The sequence below is a fragment of the Pteropus medius genome, unplaced genomic scaffold, assembly GCF_902729225.1.
Source record: "Pteropus medius unplaced genomic scaffold, Ma_sr-lr_union100, whole genome shotgun sequence".
NCBI lineage: Eukaryota > Metazoa > Chordata > Mammalia > Chiroptera > Pteropodidae > Pteropus > Pteropus medius.
The window spans coordinates 5,305,743-5,325,002 of record NW_024347867.1 but is presented as its reverse complement, the minus strand read 5'-3'; the positions used below and the strand labels follow the sequence as shown (position 1 = coordinate 5,325,002).

Sequence of the window (19,260 nt, the reverse complement as noted above, 5' to 3'; positions counted from 1 at the left end):
ATGACATTTGAAATGATCATCTTGATATAAATATTATATATATTACATATTATACATTTATAGATTATATAAATGAAACATATTTCAGTATAATATTGCATACAAGTATGCATGTATACATAACTCAAATTGTGGATTCTAACAAATATTTATCATATCAAAGTTGCATCTCTTTGTTTACTCATTTCATTTTTGTTTTATAACAACGTTGATTATATAAAATTTTATGGCATTTTTATAATATTACTCCATAATCAATATCATCAGAACTGAGAAACTTACTGGCTTATCTCCTAAAAAGGCCATTAATACCTTGGGTTTTTTTCCCCTTCTTTACTTAATCTAGTTAGATAGATGGCTTCCATTTAGAAACAGTCTCACTTCTAAAAAGAGACTAGATAATCCTTCATGTTTCTTTAATTAGGTGAAATTGTTAGCTCTTGACATGCTGTGTTTATAATTGTGTATATATATATATATATATATAACTATGATATTATGTAGCTTTTAAAAATGAATAATGGAATTGAACAGCTTAAAAGAAAAAATATGTAAAGTTATTCTATGAAAGAAAGAAAATCATTAACCACACTCTTTCTATATAGTATGCTAATTAGATACTGCAGCTGTTACATGGAAGTGAAGTGGCAAAGATCATGAGATGTGGTATCTGCTACTTCTGTCTTATGAAGAGTTCTATTTTGTGGTAGCCAATCTCTCTTAATAAACTAAACTTTCCCATAATCTTATGAAGGATATGGATACTTCGGTTTTTGCACAGACACACACATATAATTGATTTACTAAAGTATTTTAATTAAAAATGTAAATCTCAAACCTACGTAATCAACTTTTAACCTCCAAAGATATGTTATCAACTTTGTCAATTATCAACCTTATTTTTCATTAATGTCATTTTTAAGAGATAAGCCAGTAAGTTTCTCAGTTCTGATGATATGATATATGAAATAACATATAAACACTATCAAAGTTTTACACCATTCATGTTGTTATAAAACAAATGAATATGGAGAACAGCATATTTAAAGAGATTATTGACCAGGCATTTCTCTTTTATATGTTTTAGTAATAAGTAACAGTACATGCTCACATTATAAAGTCATATTTTAGCTGCATATTAAAAATTGATAGTGAGCACGATAGTAACTAAATTGTGAATTTGTTAATTCAGTAAACTGTAAGAAAAGCGATTCTGCGGAAAAGGCACAAGAAATAAAAATAGTCTATCCATTGGATTCTCCCTCAATTTTCCAGGCATGCTGAAACATATTTTACTATTTATTTATGTACAATATGTAATGCGTAAGGGAACATAAAGACATCATAAAGAAAGAGTGTTTCTAATTCAGAGTTATTCCAACGCTCGTTATCTGGAATGGAAGACTTAATAGTACATAAACCCTCAATCAGAGAATGTGAAGGTGGAGATTGCATGGGTAACAGACAATTCACTTGTTCACTCCTTCCTCAGTTAAATGCACTCACAGTAGCCCATCTGTGGGGACTGGGTCAGGCTTACTAGTTATGACAGGAAACTGCTTTGGAGCAATGATTGCTTGTTAATTGAAGTTACTGGTTTATTCATTAGTCTTTTGAGCTTTCTAGGTTTTGTCTCCAATGTGCTCCAAAGATATGATAGTTTATTTTTTTTAATTATAGGTTTAAATAATTTTAATTTTGGTCAAACTTTGGGCTAAAATTTGATATAAAGTCCCCTCCCCCCAGGGAATACTTATATAATCTTTCTTAACATGTACTTAGAATATACAGTTTCAGAGGCTTGAAAAAGAATACAAATAAATAATTGGAATTAGCATTAAAGTAATCAGAGGCAGGCTTACTCAGATCAATAAACCATCTTATACCTGTTCTAAAATTTTAGATAGAATTAATAACAATTGAAAATGGTTTTTTCTCGGGATATACAGTTTATTATATTTAAAAATCTTATGGTTAGAAACCCTGAGGACTCAAAGTTACAGTCTTAGGATATTCTAGAATTATTCTCTTTTCTGTTTATTTGTGCAATTCTTTATTATCCTTTTTACAAAATAATGGCTAATATTTATGTCACTAGACAAAGTTTTTCATAATTTATTATTTCGTTCTGTCTTCTATCAGCTTTATCTGGCAGATATGCCCATTTTACAGTGATAGGGCAATGGTTTGCTCTGGATCGCATAGAATGGTGGAATGGGGATTTTCTTTTTTTTTTCCTTTCTTTTTATTTTAAAGAGAGGCAACCCTTGGTTGACCTCACAGATTGCAAGGACCTTGTCAGCTTACAGTCCCTTAATTTAAAAAAAATTGTTATGCCTACAGCACCTGGTCTTCCTAGGTGGTCTCCCATCCAAGTACTAACCAGGCCCAACCCTGCTTAGCTTCTGAGATCAGATGGGATCAGACGGGATCAATGGGATCAGGCTTGTTCGCATAGTTGTAGACTGGGGATTTTCATCTGTCAGGCTGACTCTAGGTTCTGAGTCTTAGGACACATACTTTACTCATGATGTAGCAGGGAGGGCTTTCACTTTTACCTTTTTCTTCCCTCCTCTCTTTCCCTCTGGTAACCACTAAACTGTTGTCTATGTCTATAAGATTTTGTTTTTTGTTACTTTCAGTTTTATATCCTACATATGAGCAAAGTTGTATGTTCTCAACTTTTTCTGTCTGACTTATTTTGCTTATTTAGCATGATTATCTCAAGATCCATCCATGTTGTCGCCAATGGCAGTATTTCATCTTTTCTTATATCCCATTGTATATATGTACCACATCTTCTTTATCCAATCATCTATCAAAGGACACTTTGGTTGTTTCTATGTCTTAGCCTCCATGAATAATGCTGCAGTGAACAAAAAGATGCACATATGTTTATGGATAAATATTTTCCAATCTTTTAGGTAGATATAAAGAAGAGGGATTGCTGAGTCATATGGTAATTCTATTCTTAATTTTTTGAGGCATCTCCATACTGTTTTCTATAGTGGCTGTACCAATTTACGTTCCTACCAGCAATGTATGAGAGTTTCTTTTCCCCCATACCTTCTTCAATACTTGCTATTACTTGTCTTGTTGATAATAGCCATTCTATAAAAGGTGTGAGGTGATATCTCGTGTTTTTGACTAGCATTTCCCTAATAACTAGTGAAGTTGAGCATCTTTTCATATGTCTGTTGGGCATTTGTGTATCTTATTGGGAGAAGTGTCTGTTTAGGTCCTCTCCTCATTTGTAATTGGATTGTTATTATTTTTTTTTATTGTTGTTGAGTTGTATGAGTTCTTTATATGTTTTGGATATTAATCCCTTATTTGAGGTGGTGTTTGCAAATAACTTCTCCCATTCAGTTGGTTGCCTCTTTGTTTTGCTGATGCAAAAATAATTTCCTTCACAGTAGCTAAAAACATATAGTGGAGAAAGAAAGCCTCTTTAAAAATGGTTCTGGGAAAATTGGAAAGCCACATGCAAAAGAATGAAACTAGACTGCAATTTTCACCATATACCAAAATTAACTTAAAAAGGATCAACGACCTAAATATAAGACCTGATACAATAAATTGCAAAAAAGAAAACATTGATATTAAACTTAGGGAACTTGGTCTTGGGAGGATTTTTTGAATTTAATCTCAAAGGCAAGGGAAGTAAAAGCAAAAATAAATGAATGGGACTATATCAAACTAAAAAGCTCTGCACAGTAAATTTTACTTTTCTGTTTGGTTGCTTTTTTTCTGTCTCCATCATTAATATATAATCTTTATGAAAATACAGATTTTGAATGTTTTTGTTTCAATAGTATATACTCACCACCTAGAAAATTACTTGACATATATTAGGCACTTAGCAAACATTCATTAGGTTAATACACAAATGTGTTAAAGAACGAATGAATGAACGAGTGAGTGAATATGTCTAAGTTTTATTAGGAACTTGTATCTTCATTTGAAAATAACTACAAGTTAGTGCTGGTTTCTTATTCTGGTAACTAGGACCTAGGAGTGTATGGTATGCCAATGAGAAATACATTGAGGCCCAGGCAGGTAATGTAAACATGTGGAATGCTTTGGGATGATGTGATACAGAGGTGTGGGGGCTCTGTCAAACCAGAACTTCAGACCTTCATCTGGGGGCTACACCTCACTGCTGTCATGAGCAAATGGCATGCCACCATTTGACTTAGAAGAAGCAGCTAAAAATCCATATTTTTATGTGAGGTTTAACAAGTTATAAATGTTGACTTCAAATTGAAAATTTCATATTGGTCAAACAAAACGTATCTTTTAGCCAGATTCAACTTGTGGGCTGCCAATTTCGGAGCTCTTATCAAAGAAGCATAAACGATCATCTGAGATGTACCTGTTTTAGCAAACCTTATATGTATAAAATATCGCAGAAAAGTTTGTAAAATAACTTCAATGGAAAGTATGTATGACATTAAATACCAATCGAATCAAGAATATTTGATGAAAAATAATTCTTAGAACTTTTTGAAGTGTTTCCAATTCTGTTCACCATTTCTCCTGATTTCTATCCAGGGTGGCAGGGGCCTCATCTATGATGACAATATATTTGAACAGAGAAGCAAACGAAATTTATTGAGGGCCTATTACGTGCCACACATTGTTTTAAGTGCTAAGTTACACGGTTGAAGACAGAAAAGGTACATCTTCGAATAAAACTTCTAATCCATTTGTGGGGGAGAATGTGACAGACAGTCATCAGGTTGACTAGTGAAAAAGCTAATTTTACAAAGACGTAAAATGTTCTGATAGACTGTGCTGGGGTTGGGGCAGTGGCTAATTCACAGAGTAGTTCATGAAGGTGTCCGAGATGGTGACATTTGAGCAGAGACAAAACTAACAAGAAAAGCAACCATTCAAAGATCTGGGGCAGAGCTTCTAGACGATGGGAATATTAAGTGAAGAAACCAGAAAACAGAAAAGACCTTTCTGTGTTTGGGGACAGCAAGCAGGACAAAGGAGTTGGAGCGCAGTGAGAGAAGGAGAAAGCTGGGTGAGGCTGAGAAAGTAGGCAGAGACCATATTATAACTAAATTATAAAGATGAGCTTAGAGCCCAGGGTGTGGAGTGTGGATTTTACATGAAGCATAATCAATGAGAAGGCATTGGAGCATTTTAAGCATAATCTAGTTTATAACTGAAGCAGAGACCATCATACTTTTTTTGATTTAGACTCATAGTCAGAAAGTTTTTACATATTTTAGCCAATTCTCTCTCTCTCTCTCTCTACCTCTCTCCCCCTTCATATTTTATAAAAATACACAACTTTATTAAATAGAAGACACTCTGATATTTTCTTTTCTCCTTCATTGCATTTAAAATTTTTGGTTTCGAAATGAATTGTGGTAGGTCAAAAATAGAACCAGGGAGAACACTAAGAAGCCTTCTGCAACAGCAAAGGAAGGAAATAATGTTGTCTTGGGCTAAGATTGTCATCATGCAGATAGAAGTGTAATGGAGAAGAAGGGCTGAATCTGAGGGAGATTTTTAAAAATCGAATTTATTGAGATACCAGTTACCTACAATAAAATGCACCCGTTTTAAATATGTTTGATGTGTTTTGGCATATGTATACATTCATGTAACTACCAGCATAATCGGGACATAGAACATTTCTGTCACTCCCAAAAGTTCCTCGTTCCTCTTTGAAATCAGTAAGTCCCCTGTTCCTAGACCTCGGCAACCATTTTTGTAACTATAGATTAGTTGTGCTTTTTCTAGAGTTTTATCTGAATGCATTCCTATAGTGTGGTATCTTTTTGTCTGGCTTCTTTCTCAGCATGATGCTTTGGAGCTTCACCAAATTCTTGTGGGCAATAAAAAGTAATATGTACATAAAATACATAAAATAAAATGTACATAAAATACATAAAATACATAAAATAAAAAGTACATATTACTTTTTATTGCTACATGTTAGGGCTATGTATGCAGTACAGTTGTATTGTGACTATACCACAATTTGTTAACCACTCAGTTGTTGCTGAACATTTGGATTGTTTTCAGGTTTGTGTGTGTGTGTGTGTGTGTGTGTGTGTGTGTGTGTGTGTGTTGAGGAGGTGTGCTACTACAGATAAGCTATGAACAGTTATAGACAAGTCTTTGTGAGAATTTATGATTTCATTTTTCTTGAGTAAATAGGAGTAGAATTGATGGGCCATGTGATAAAGGTCTGTTTAAATTTGTAAGAATCTGCTGAACTATTACATTCCCATCAACAATGTCCAAGAGTTCAGCGTTCCACATTCTCAACAATATTTGGTATTTGTTGTCTTTCAAATTTTAACTTTTCTAGTGGGTGTGGGCTGATATCTCGTGTTTTTCATTTGTAATTTCCTGTTAATAATGAGGTTAAGCATCATTTCATGTGGTATTAACCATTATATATGCTTTGTGTGTGTGAAGTGTCTGGGTATCTCTTTTGCTCATTCAGCATTGGAAGTCTTATCTTCTTGTTTTTGGATAGTAGGAATTTTTTACATATTCTGGATGCAAGTTTTTCATCCTTTGCATCTATTGGTAATATTTTCTCTCAGATTGTGACTAAAAGTATATTGAAAGAGCAGATGCTTCTAAAATTTTGTTTTCACCAAATTTAGAAAATTTTTGGACATTTTTATTCAAAAATTTTTCTGCTCCCTCCTTACTTTGATTATACATTTGATAGCTTAATATCGTCCCACCGGTTCCTGCGGTTCTATCAGTTTACTTTATCTTATTCTTATTTCTTTCTGTGTTTCAGTTTGCTATGTCCCAGAGTTCGCTGATCTTCTCTATTTCACTGTCAAATCTGTTTTTAAACCAATCCAGTGACTTTATTTCAAATATTATATATTTTAATCTTGAGAAGTTCCATTTTATTTTTTAGACATTTCACTTCTTTTTATTATATTCAGGTTTCCATTTATCAAACATTTATGATAATGGTTTTGATATCCATTTGTTCAAATTATATTGTCTCTGTTACTTCTGTGTATATTTCTAATGATAGATACTTGTCCTGATTATATTTTCTTTTCATAGCTGGTACATTTAATGGGATGCCACACATAATGAATGTTAGTTTGTTGAGTGTCTGAATTTTATTGTCTTCCCTTGTGTAGTGTTAAAGCTTATTTTAGAAATCCATTAAGTAACTTTTGAATCAGCTTGAATTTTAGAGGCTTGTTTTTAAGTGTTAGGGTGAGTCCAATGTTGCCCTTAATCTAGTGTTAGTTCCGCCTTACCATTAAGGTTTGAATCCAGGGTCTCAATAATGAGCCAGCTATTCAGTAAGGTCTTTCTTCTCCAGCTGGATGGAACACAAATGTCTTCTAGCTGTCTGTAAACTATATACATTAAGATGAGAGTTCATCAGTAGCTCATTTTTTTTTTTTGACCTGTTATGTTGCATTTCAACCTGTATGTATACAGTTTAGTATTAGCAACTACATAAAGACACCCCCATACAGATTTCCGGATCTCTTTGTCTGTGTAGCTCTGTTATACCCAGTATACTGCCTATGTTTTTCAGGCTCCTTAACCTTCCAGAACTCATCAGATATCTGACTTTTTATCTAAGGGTATCTCCTCCCTGCATCACAATCCAGAAGTGACGCCAGACAGAAATCGGTTACTATTGTAGTGCTTACCTTTATTTCTCTTCTTTCATGGATTACTCTGGTGACCTTGTCTCATATTTAAAATTGACCATTTCACATATTTTATTTGCATTTCTTGTTGTTTTATTACAAAGAGTGGGAAGAGTCTTCTACACATTCTTTAATATGATTAGGAACAAATGCCTTTGTGAGATTTTTTTCCCCTATATTTTATTACGGAAAATTTCAAATATACCAAAGTAGAGAAAGGGCCGTAATGAACTCTTATACCCATGGTCAGTCTGTAATAGTTAAAGACAAAATACTAAACTTGTTCAGCTATACCCTCTTCCTAGCCTCCCTCCATCTTAGATTATTTTTAAATAAATCATGGGGAAGAATTTAAAACAAAAATGAGAAGACTTAATGCTGTGTTAAAGACAAAAATAACAGAAGAGAAAAAGTATTTACTGAATCTGTACTTTTTAAAATCTAGTATTCATTCATTCTTGAACTATATACATAAATTTTTTTATCTCAGAAAACTTACATCTTAAATTAAACTTTGTGAAGGTTGCCAAATATTTTTTAAATTAATAAACTTCATTTTTTATAGTAGTTTTTAGAACAGGTTCACAGAAAAATTGAGTGGAAGATACAGAGTTCCCATGTTCTCCCTGCCTCCACACATACACAGCCTGCCGCATCATCCACGTCAAAGTGGTACATTTGGTAAATATTGATGAACCTGCATTGACACATCATTATCACTCAAAGCCAGATACTCTTTATATATACATTTGAATTGTGTCTATATTTTTGTTGCTAGAAAGGATTACAATTAGCCCAATAATTTCAATTGTTTATGTACCTTAAGCATTGCCTTGTGTACAAAATGTGATGTAATTTGATTAAAATTGATAAAATATAATACACTCACAATTTAATGGCTGCCATGAGAATTACTCATAATCTCTTGTTCAAAAGGAAGTTTGTAATGAGATTTTTTTATTATGGTGAGTAGTCGGGTTTAAAAAGATAGAAATCCAACAACAGAAATGTTTCAATATAATACTTAATATTAAGTGAAACTCTGTAATATGTACATGTTATAATTTGTTTTGTTCATTATACATCTCGTATATAAATGGTTAAAATCTCATATACATACATATAAAAGTAACATAGATAATGCAGTGGATACCTTAAAAGGAATCTAGAAAAAATAAATAATGCGAATAATTTTTCTGTTGGATTAGTGGGCACTTTTTTCTTTTAAAATTCCTGTTAGTGCTGTTTCATCAATAAATACAAATTGAAATAAATAGAAAAAGGAAGTAATTTAAAGTGTATAATTAATGAACATAATCAGTTGTCTTAATTTACAAAACATAATGATAATGAGGCCAGAATTTCCAGCGGCACTGAAAGGAGAAAGAAAAAAAACCTAAAGTTGAAGCCAACTTTAATAAAAGAGTCTTGTAAGATAGAATGAAAGTTGAGAAATCAATTACCCATAGCTAAAGCAACAAATTTAATACCACTCATGAAGCTACACATGTCTTACCTCAAAATAGTATGGTTAGCATTTGTGGAAAGGTGATAATTTTCTTGTCCCAATATGAATGTACAAGTTTGGATGATTATAAATTCATAGCTTGTTATCAATGAAAGCAAGCCTATATTGCAATAAAAATTCTACTGTGGGTAGTATTTTCTCTACTTTGGTATAAATTTCAAATGCATTTTTAAAAATCAAGACTATACATTGTGCTGAGAATGTTTATTTCTCTAACAATGGAGAAAATTTTCCTGAATAATGTATCATGATTGATTGCTATTGAGTTATTCCTTTATTTCAAGTTCACATACATTCTTTTCAATGATCTGGTAATCAATATTCCATATTTAACATCTTACCAGTAAATAGTGCCTCTATGTGTGTGTGTGTTACGAAATGACAGTTCTTAAATTCTGTTAAGTAATGTTAAGTAAGATAAGTGAAGGTTATTCACCTTCCCTTCCAAACCTTGCTCCTAGATAAAAATGAAAGAAGTTTCAACCAAACTCTGCCTTCTATATAAAAATGTGGAAACATTTGTAAGCAAGCAAGCACACACAAAGAAATACCCCTATAGTTTGTTCTGTAGGTTCAAGGAAGTTTTAGCTGTGTCCTTTTAAGTGTTGTGATCCCCACCTTGCATGAAAGTTTCAGTTGATACAAATGTCAAAACACCAAAGGCCAGATTCTCTCACTTTATGGTTACTATCAGCCAATCAGAATTTCTATAGCTCATGACTAGGATTATTTAAAGAGTAGTCATACATCTCAAAAGTAAAGTCTGTAGTCTTCTCTGATTTTTATATTCGATTTATGCAAGGGTGGGAAGTATTGCTAAAATATTTCAGAGATCCTCTTACCTTGACTAGTTTTACTTTTATCTGTGTGAGCCTGTTTCTAACATTCACAGTGCTAGTCTAGAGGCCACTAGTTTTTCACCACTGAAAACCCATTTTTGACATTAAATATTCTAATTTTCAGAATGTTAGTTTGTGATGGAAATATACATATCAGAAAACTTTTAGTAGTTATCCCAGGGAAATGTGGGTTTTCTGATGAGCATGCCACCCCTCTATTGTTGCATTCTTAAAAATAGAATACTTACAACCCCTAAATTATAGCTGAATCTAAGTAACCCACACATAATAATACATTGTATGTGCTACAATATTTTAAAGAAAAATGCAGACATAATAGCATATATGTTTGTAATATTAAGGGCAAGGTTTATATGCTTTATAAATCCTTGTTTACAGCTTCTGTGACAAAATGTCACCCGAATCTTTGAATGAAACTTATATAACTATGATTCCAGAGAGGCGAAGTTTTAGTCTTTATCTATCAGGACTGAACATACTACCAGTAATATTAATAGATACTATTATTGTTATGGGTAGTAGTGGTAGAGGTGGATTGAAAAGTCATAGCAATAATAGTAGTTATAATGGAGGAAGAAGATAAAGACCAGCCAATGTTTTGAGTGTTTACTCTGTACTATATGCTTTCGGTTTATTGCCTCATTCACCACAATGATTCAGGTACTGCTATTTTATCTTAATTTTTTTGAGAATTTTTATGAGAGTTTATTTGAGCCAAAACTGATGACATATGCTGGGGAGCAAGGTCTCAAATGCTCCCTATCTTAATTTTTCTGATGAGAAATTTCACATGATTTACGAGCAGCATAAATGGGACACAAATTCTCTACTTTGTGATTCTAAAACCTATCATTATAATGCTGCTTTTTTTGGTCAAATCTTTTATAAGGATTCCAATAAAATTTTGTAGATGCACTTCTGTTAGGACTTCTGGGACAAGAATAGTTTATAGGGAAAGAACAATTTATAGGGAAAGAAAGGTTCTGGAGTTTTTCAGTTTATTAAAAGTTATGCCAAGAGGAAAAAATGTGGAAAACTTCATTTTTATTTATAAAGGCATTTAGCTTCTGAATGAAGATATGCTTCAGATCCATCGAAAATAGGTTAAGATGTAATTTTTTTTTCACATAAAGGTTTATGGGAAATCACAGAAACAGGGCCTTTTCATTAAAATTACTGACATAGCTTTTAGACAATAGAGTAACAAATCTACCTTTGGGTCCATAAGCATCATAATAAGGGTTCAAATAAATGGTTTTGAAAAATAGTTCTTTAATGATTGCAATTTCGTGGGGATGAACCCCAGTCCTAATCTTACCTAGTATAGCTTTTCCTCAGTGATTGTTATATAAGTATCTTTGACAAGGTCTCTAAATAGTTTTGTATCATTATGTTCAAAAGTTAAGCTTCTTATATTGAAAAATATTTTTTATATTATGTTCATCAAGAATTCAGGATCTTAAATGCAAAAATTAAAAAAAGAGGGCATGCTTTTATGAGAAAAATAGTTATCAGTAGGGTTACATTATATACAGTTGCATACTGTCTTAGCTCAAGCTGCTATAATAAAATATTGTAGACTGAGTGGCTTAAACAACATAAATCTTTCTCACAGTTCTGGAGGCTGGAAAGACCAAAATCAAGGTCCAGCATTCTGGTGAGAGCTCCCTTCCTGGCTTGTAGACCTTCTCCCTATGTCCTCACAAGCTAGAAAGATAGACCACAAGCTCTCTGGTATTTTTGTAAAGGTGTTAATCCCATCATGAGGGCCCCACCCTCATGACTGCATCATCAAACCCCCATCTCCAGATACCATCACATTGGAAGTTAAGGCTTCAGCATATGAATTTTGGAGGGATACATTCAGTCCATAACATATCATCAACTTTAAAGTCAAGGGTCATGCCAGTTATTTATAGTTTTTCACTCAAATGGAATAACACTTGAATTATTAAAATTGGCATATTTTACTCAAATTGTATTAATACATATTTTGATGGTTATGATGATAATGTTAGAGGAATCAGTATTTGACCAGAACTCTCTATGGTATTTGTTCTAAAACTTTTTTATTTCTGAGGTTATTACTTATCATTTATGATATTACAATGAAAGTTATTCAAAAGATAGCAGAAATTGACTTCTGCTGAGTTGATAGTGGTTGTGATAGTATTGCTTTATGTTTACTCAGTTTCAGATTTAGAAATGGTATTATGAATCTAGCTATTTTGATATTATCAGGAGCAATAGTATAATGAATATGAAAGAGTTCTGAGAATGAGCTTACTAAAGATTAGAGTGCTGTCCATTAGCATGCAGTGTCAAAGCATTATTTAGTGTATTTTAAAAAGGGAATGAAGAACATTGATTAATTTAGTGAGGTTTTTAAGTGCAAGAACTACCATATCATGGCATCATGATAACTAATAGGAAAATATGTAATAAAAACATAGTAAATACATAAATAGTAATGACCTTAAATAACTAATGTGTAGTGGAGAAAAAATTTATTCCAAACTTTTAATTAGATTTAGGCAATTTTTCTGTCAGTCAAATTTGGTGGTTTGTTTAAACCATGCGTCGGGCTCAAGTTGCTATTTTTCATTTATGTTAAATTTGATTAAAATACTTATATATATTTAAAGTTAAGTAGATAATTTTCCTGTATATTTACAATTACAGTATATTCAACGGCTTTTGTTTACTAGCTCTTTAGCAATCTTTAATTCCTTTTTTCTCTTTTGGTTAAAGTGAACCTTTCTGACCTGAGGGTTCATTTCCTAGCAAAGAAATATCTGAATGTTGTTAAAGTAGTGAAATGAATTTTGCAGAGGTAGCTTTCTTCCAATCTAGTTAAATGATAGTACCAGATCTAATTATAAGATAATTTTTGAACTGAAGAAATCATTTGGAAAAATTCCTAAAACATCTTTCCGCTTTCACACCATACATTTCATACTTTGACATAAATCTAAACACTTTCATTTCCAGGTCATGTCAAAAACTCTGAACTGTTTGTTTTGCAGTAGTTTTCAAAGACACTAGAGCCCTTTATCCAGAAGCACCTCTTTTCTTATTAACACTTATTTCTCTTAGAATGCATTCGCACAGAATGGGGCCCTTCTTCACTGGGTTGTTCGTTTATAATTAAGGGGGAGAGTAAAGGAATCTTTTTGATAGTTTTGCTTGGGGCACAGATTTCATATTATGATAATGCTTATTGCCACTTGGGAACAATAATTATATTTGTAATATTTATGTAAATATGTTTATATTATATATTTGTTTATATAGCTATATATTAGGAACAGTAATTAAATATGTGTTATATATCATTAAGGCTGATTTACTTGAAGTACTGCTAGGTCCTGCTTTGACATATTTTCCTTTCAGTATGGTTTGGATTAAAGCAAATATTAAAGGTAAAATAAACCCTGAAATGAACCTCACTGATAACTTTATAGCTTCTGTTGACTCATTATTAATTTTCTTGAAATTCTTGCTTTACCACAGCAAAACTCACTGGTCTGGAACTATTCTGATAGTAAGAAACAAAAATGTTCTCCCTCAACTCTGTGATCAGAGCCTTCTCTTAAAAGCAGAGGTAGTATAGTGTACTGGAGGTCACTGGACTTACATCAGAGGAGCTGAATTTCAATCTTGACTATCGACTATTACTTTTGTGGCCATGAGGAAGTTGCTAAATATTTTAATCTTCACTTATTTTCCTCTGTGACATTGAGATAATAACTGTCCCACAGGATCAAATGAGAAAATGAACAGGTGATTTAAAAACAAACTATTTTTGGACTGGAAAATGAATCTATACAGTCATACTTCTCATATATGAAACTCACGGTGAAAAGGATCATCCATTATTGCGTTTTACAGACATCCTGGGTTTTACCCATTTAAAGTACCAAATTTTTTCTAGTTGAACTATTTTGACTGAGCACTTTTCTAAAAATTATTTCACATACATTTCCTTCTTAAAATGCATGGATAGTATTGCTTTATGTTTATATATTCCTTCAATCAATCATTAACAAAAATTTATTGAGTGCTATTCTATGTCATGTACTCTGCTAGACCCTGTATATAAACTCATGGAAAAACAAACATAGGTCCAGTTTTCACAAAGTATATGAACTAGTAAGTAAACATGCATTAGATATAAACAAATACCAAGTAAATACATACAGATTGTAATAAGTGTTAAGAACGAAAACAAGAAAACACTACAAGAGAGAACAGGGAAACACTACATTAGATTGATCAGGAAAGGCCTCTTTGAGAAAGTGAAATTTAAACTGAGATCTGAAGGATGAGAGACAGCCATCGTACAGAATCTGAGGGAGAGCATTCTGGGCACTGGAAACATGGATGAGAAGCTTTGTAGGGAAAAAAAAAAAGCCCTGTTTGTTTTTAAGAAACTGAGAGAAATGCATGGTGACTGGAGCACAGTAACATGGAGAAGAATCATCTAACATAAATTTAGAGCCTTATACAGGTTATAAAGCTTAAGGCAACCAGTTGAGATACATAAGACATTGTGTTTTTGTTTGACAAATATGAACATGAAGGGTTAAGGCAGATGACTTGCTCACGGTTACCTTACCAATAGCTTAGATTAGAGCTCCAGTCTCTAACACCTAGTCCTTGGCTCTTTCTTCTGTAAAAATCTCTTGGACGGACATTTTTATACTTTCTTAATGCCCAAAGTCATTATTGGCGCAATCACTTAATTTAGTACAGGTCTTTTGGATTCTCATATCTGAATCCTAGTTTTCTGCTCTCTCTGCTGTTGGGTAACTCTGTCACTTGATGTCAGCTCTGCCCTTTTCTTTTTTGAGGAGCTGCAAATGGTAATTAGCATATTTAGTTTCTTGGATATGTGTAAAGTAATAATAAATAGTCTCTGAGTAAGAGTCCATTGGACTGTTATATTAATATAGTCCATGAACTCTGATTTGTAGACTTTGATACTTTTTCTGCCTGTTCTAAAGCAAAGTTTGCTTGGTCTTTAATTCTTTTCCTGATAGAAATTGTGAGAGTTCAGTATTTAGATAGCTGAGGCATTGCTTGTATTTGGGAGTGAAACTTTATTTTGTTGTCTCAATAGACCAGGTAGTGATATATAATTATTCTTAACTGTCAAATTGATTTTACGTAGAAATTTTTGCCAATAAAATACAATATATTCCTCTGTAGCAAAGAGCAGCATGCTTACTGCCCATTATAAAATATCTGGGTTCCTTAAGCTCAGGGTTGTTTTGCTATAACGCAACCCATTGCCAGTGCATATCTTATATCACCCTGTGGAATGATGAAGACCTCATGGGTACTTAATGAGAGATGAGGGAAATTCATGGACATCATTAGCGAACATGTTGACCAAGTCATTAAGTCAGTTGAGGAATAAATGGTCCTCCATTTTCTTGCCAGTTAGTGAGGATGATTTGGGGAAGCAGACATAACTTAAGTACCCAGAAATAGGTTCAAACTTAGCCAACTCTATTCTAGGCATGGAGACTTGCCTTGTAGCCAACTCTATTCTAGGCATGGAGACTTCCTCACTTTAGATCTACCCCATTGTGATAAGTAGTACAATGACTTATTCTAGTCTGTAGGAAGGTTCTGATCCTCTCCAGAAAACAGTTATAATTTCAGGTGCTAAGCATGAAATAAGGAAAATTTGAAAACATTATAGGTAAGAGGCAATCAAGTAGTTAGAACTTTGGCAACTCACTTGAAAGGTGAAGGTGAGGGATGTATAATAGCTGCTAAAGAAGAATGGCAATAGCCAGTCAATTTTACGGCTAACCCCTCCTGTAGTCTGTCATACCAACCTCAGATCCATGAGGAGACAGTAAAAGGTTTTAGAGCTTTTGCAGTGGGTCTGGGCTTTGTAAAGGAGTTCTGGCCTTCCTGGGGAGATTTACCTGAAACAAAAAGCTGCTGTGGAAACCATAGATGTGGGTATTGACACATTTGGGCTCTTACTGCTCTGGAATAATGATGAAGATGATTTGTTGGAAAATGAGAAACTGACCCAAAGAAATCGATGCAAATTCTAGGAGTCATCTCCTTTGTCTTGGAAAATTCCTATAATTATTATGTTGAAATAGAGATAGAACTTTAGAGATGTTGTAATAATGGGGCAGTAAATGCTCTCAATTGAAACAGACTCTTTAAAATAATCACTGCTGTGCAAATCAAGCTCTAGTCAACTAAAAGGAGTGAATACAATAGCCATAGCCAGAGTAGTCATGCTTATTAAGTCTAAGGTTCCCCAAACTGAAATAAATGTCAGTGATGATGATCTTGCTGCTCAATACAGAGGATTGCATGGATTGAAAATATTCGATTGAATTCTGAGCCGGCTGTCAATCAAAACTGAAAGTAAATGCACCTGTTTTTACTAACAAGGAGCTGTTCTCTCCCTCCCTCTCTACCCCAACTTCAACTTCTTTAAGGAGAAAGATGGTTGAGAGTGAGGCTGAGGTCTCCCTGTCCTGACAGAGGACCAAAATTCTTATTCACCCATCCAAATGGTAGATAAGAAATATGTAATATGCTGAGAAAGTCCTGGAGAGGGGAGGGACCTAAACTTCTATGACTACGTTAGATTCAACTGCTCAGTTCACCATCCTACCCATGCCATGGAAAGAGGGGATACCCGAATTTAGTGAATGTGGCTTGCAGGGTTTGCAGTGGGGGAAGGAAGCTAGCACACCTTGTGGGTGGGGCCCATTGGGCCAATTCAATGTATCTCTTTATAGCTTCCACTGAATTTTACATGTTTATATTATACATGTTTATAAAATCAAGCAGGGAGTGTTTTGATCTGGAAGGGCTACAAATAGAGGACTGCTAATATGTTTGAGGCCTACAACCCTACTGACCTCTTTTGACCTTCAAGTCTCTATGACTTCCTTGATTGGAGCCTCCGGCAAAAGGAGGCAGCCTCCACTCAGAGGTACCACTTGGAGTTTGGACTCATCCTTTCTCTTACAGGAATACTAGGTATGCTTGTTTTGTGTCAAAATGAACACCTGGTCCATGGAGGGCTGATAACTCTTGAGCCTGATAGTCACACTTTAGAGTGGTTAGCTCATACTCAATGTGTAACAAGGTGGGAAGGGCTCAACAAGCTTCAATTGTCAGACAGAAAAGGCTATGGTCATGAATGCAGCTGGGCTGATATCAGTGTTATCTTGACTTCACATGAAAAAGTGGCAACTCTCTCTTCTGGGAAAACTTTATCCTCCTGATTCACAGGAGGTTCCGTTAAGTGCCTGGACCTGGTTCATTGATGGGTTGGCTAAATTTAAACCTATTGGTATCCACTGGGCTGCTGTGGCTGTTCAGCCTCACCATCAGCTGTGCAGAAAATGGATATTGTCTCTGCTCAGTGTGTAGAGTTCAAGGCAGTTCTCATCGTGCTAGCCAATACTTCCCTTAATGAATCTTGTTATATATTTACTGTCTCTGGGAATGTTGCCAGTGACCTAGTTGTTTGGCCTGCCACTTGAAAAACTACCAACTGGCAGATTAAAAACATCCCTCTTGGGGGCCACAAGCTGTGGAAATGGTTAAGCTGTCAGGGTCATTCATGAAAACGCTTTTGGTAAATGCCTATTCTATGATGAGAACCAACTGGAATCGAGCTGCTGGTTCAGCTTGTGCCAACCAGATTGCCGCCATGGCTGCCTAGAATCATTATTGTCCTGGCCTTGCAGCACACTTGTAGTCACTGACTAGGCACGAAGTAAAGCATTCTGTGTTTCTGATGTAGGGGTGGCTGGCATAGAAGATTGGTGACTTCTGTGAACAGCTGACCTGTTTGCCTTAGTGAGAAAAGACATGTTTCACAGGTGTTTATACCTGCCATTTCTGACAGATTGACTGCATTGGACCTCCCTCTTGGGACTACAGGTGGTGCCACACTGCTGTTGACACTTTTTCAGGTTATGGTTTTGCTGGCCCATTTCAATAAGCTAACTTCGGCCACATCATTGTGGCCCTTGAAATTAATCTACATAAATCTGACAGTGGTGTGCCTTCTATCACAAAAGCCAGGGCCGATAGTCAAGGTATCCAGTGGCCCTTTCTTGCTCCCTGTCATCCACAAGCATTTTGTCTTGTTGAGCATTGGAATAGCTTCAACTCAAAAGATTTATAATTCTCCCTACTCGATCACTGTCTGGTCCACATACATTAGTAAGACAGTTTAGTTACTGAATCCAACTGGCCTCAATTAATAATCACCTCCCAGCCACATCTAGGTTATGATGAGGATGAAAGGGGTCAGAAGATTTATCAAAATTTTATATTTTGAAAATTTGAAATATCCTGACTGTTTCTAGACATGATGAGTCTGTCTTTCCCCTACTAGCTAACCCAGACCAGTCTGTTTGGAACATCCTCTGGGTGGCAGCATAGACAAAATGGGGAACAGAGGATTCAGTCTTATTCTAGTTCAGAATTTTCTTGTTGAACTGAATCATCCTAGATTATAATGATATCGATCAATTGATTAGGTAAACTGCTCTCTGAGTCCCCCTAGATTGGTCCCTGAAGAGCTAAAGTGGGGAACATATGGGCCTCTGTAAGTTTTATAAAAATGGCCTTGGCCTTCTTGCTGTTGACCTTTCTGGATGAAAGGTCTGTGTGCCAGTAGGGGATGATTGGAACTAGGTGAAACTGTAGCTACTAGAAATGACACATGATTTCGTGGTGATGGAGGGGGAGAGAGCAACAACTCTGAATCTGAGGATAGAAAACATTAGACCTCAGAGGTGCAGTGGTTGGAAGGACATTAATGAATCTTTTTTGTCCTTCAGAGTCACTCTAGAACTTATTCTTGAATGAAAATGCCCTAACGATGACTCGTCTATACTGTTAGAAGCACCTTAAATTTAATTGATTTCTGGCTCCGCTGGCCTACTGCCAGACAACTCTGGCATGATTTAACACCATTTCCCTTAACCTTACTGAGATTTCTATCGACAAAAGCAGAAGATGGCTCATCTCCTTTACCCTCATGCAAAAAGCCTATGAACACCTTTAGATATCTTCCTCATCATTCTTGTACCTGTTATTCATTCATTCCATGGGGCAATAAATGCCACTGGTTACTAATGTGGACAAACAGAGATTGAATTGGCTGCTCCTCAAAATGATTCTAGATTTACTTTTT

General features: G+C 34.5%; 1 pseudogene; it reads right to left on the bottom strand.

The window, feature by feature from the left end:
• Positions 1 to 2,334: 2,334 nt before the first annotated feature.
• Positions 2,335 to 2,454, bottom strand: LOC120615878 (uncharacterized; annotated as a pseudogene).
• Positions 2,455 to 19,260: the final 16,806 nt, after the last annotated feature.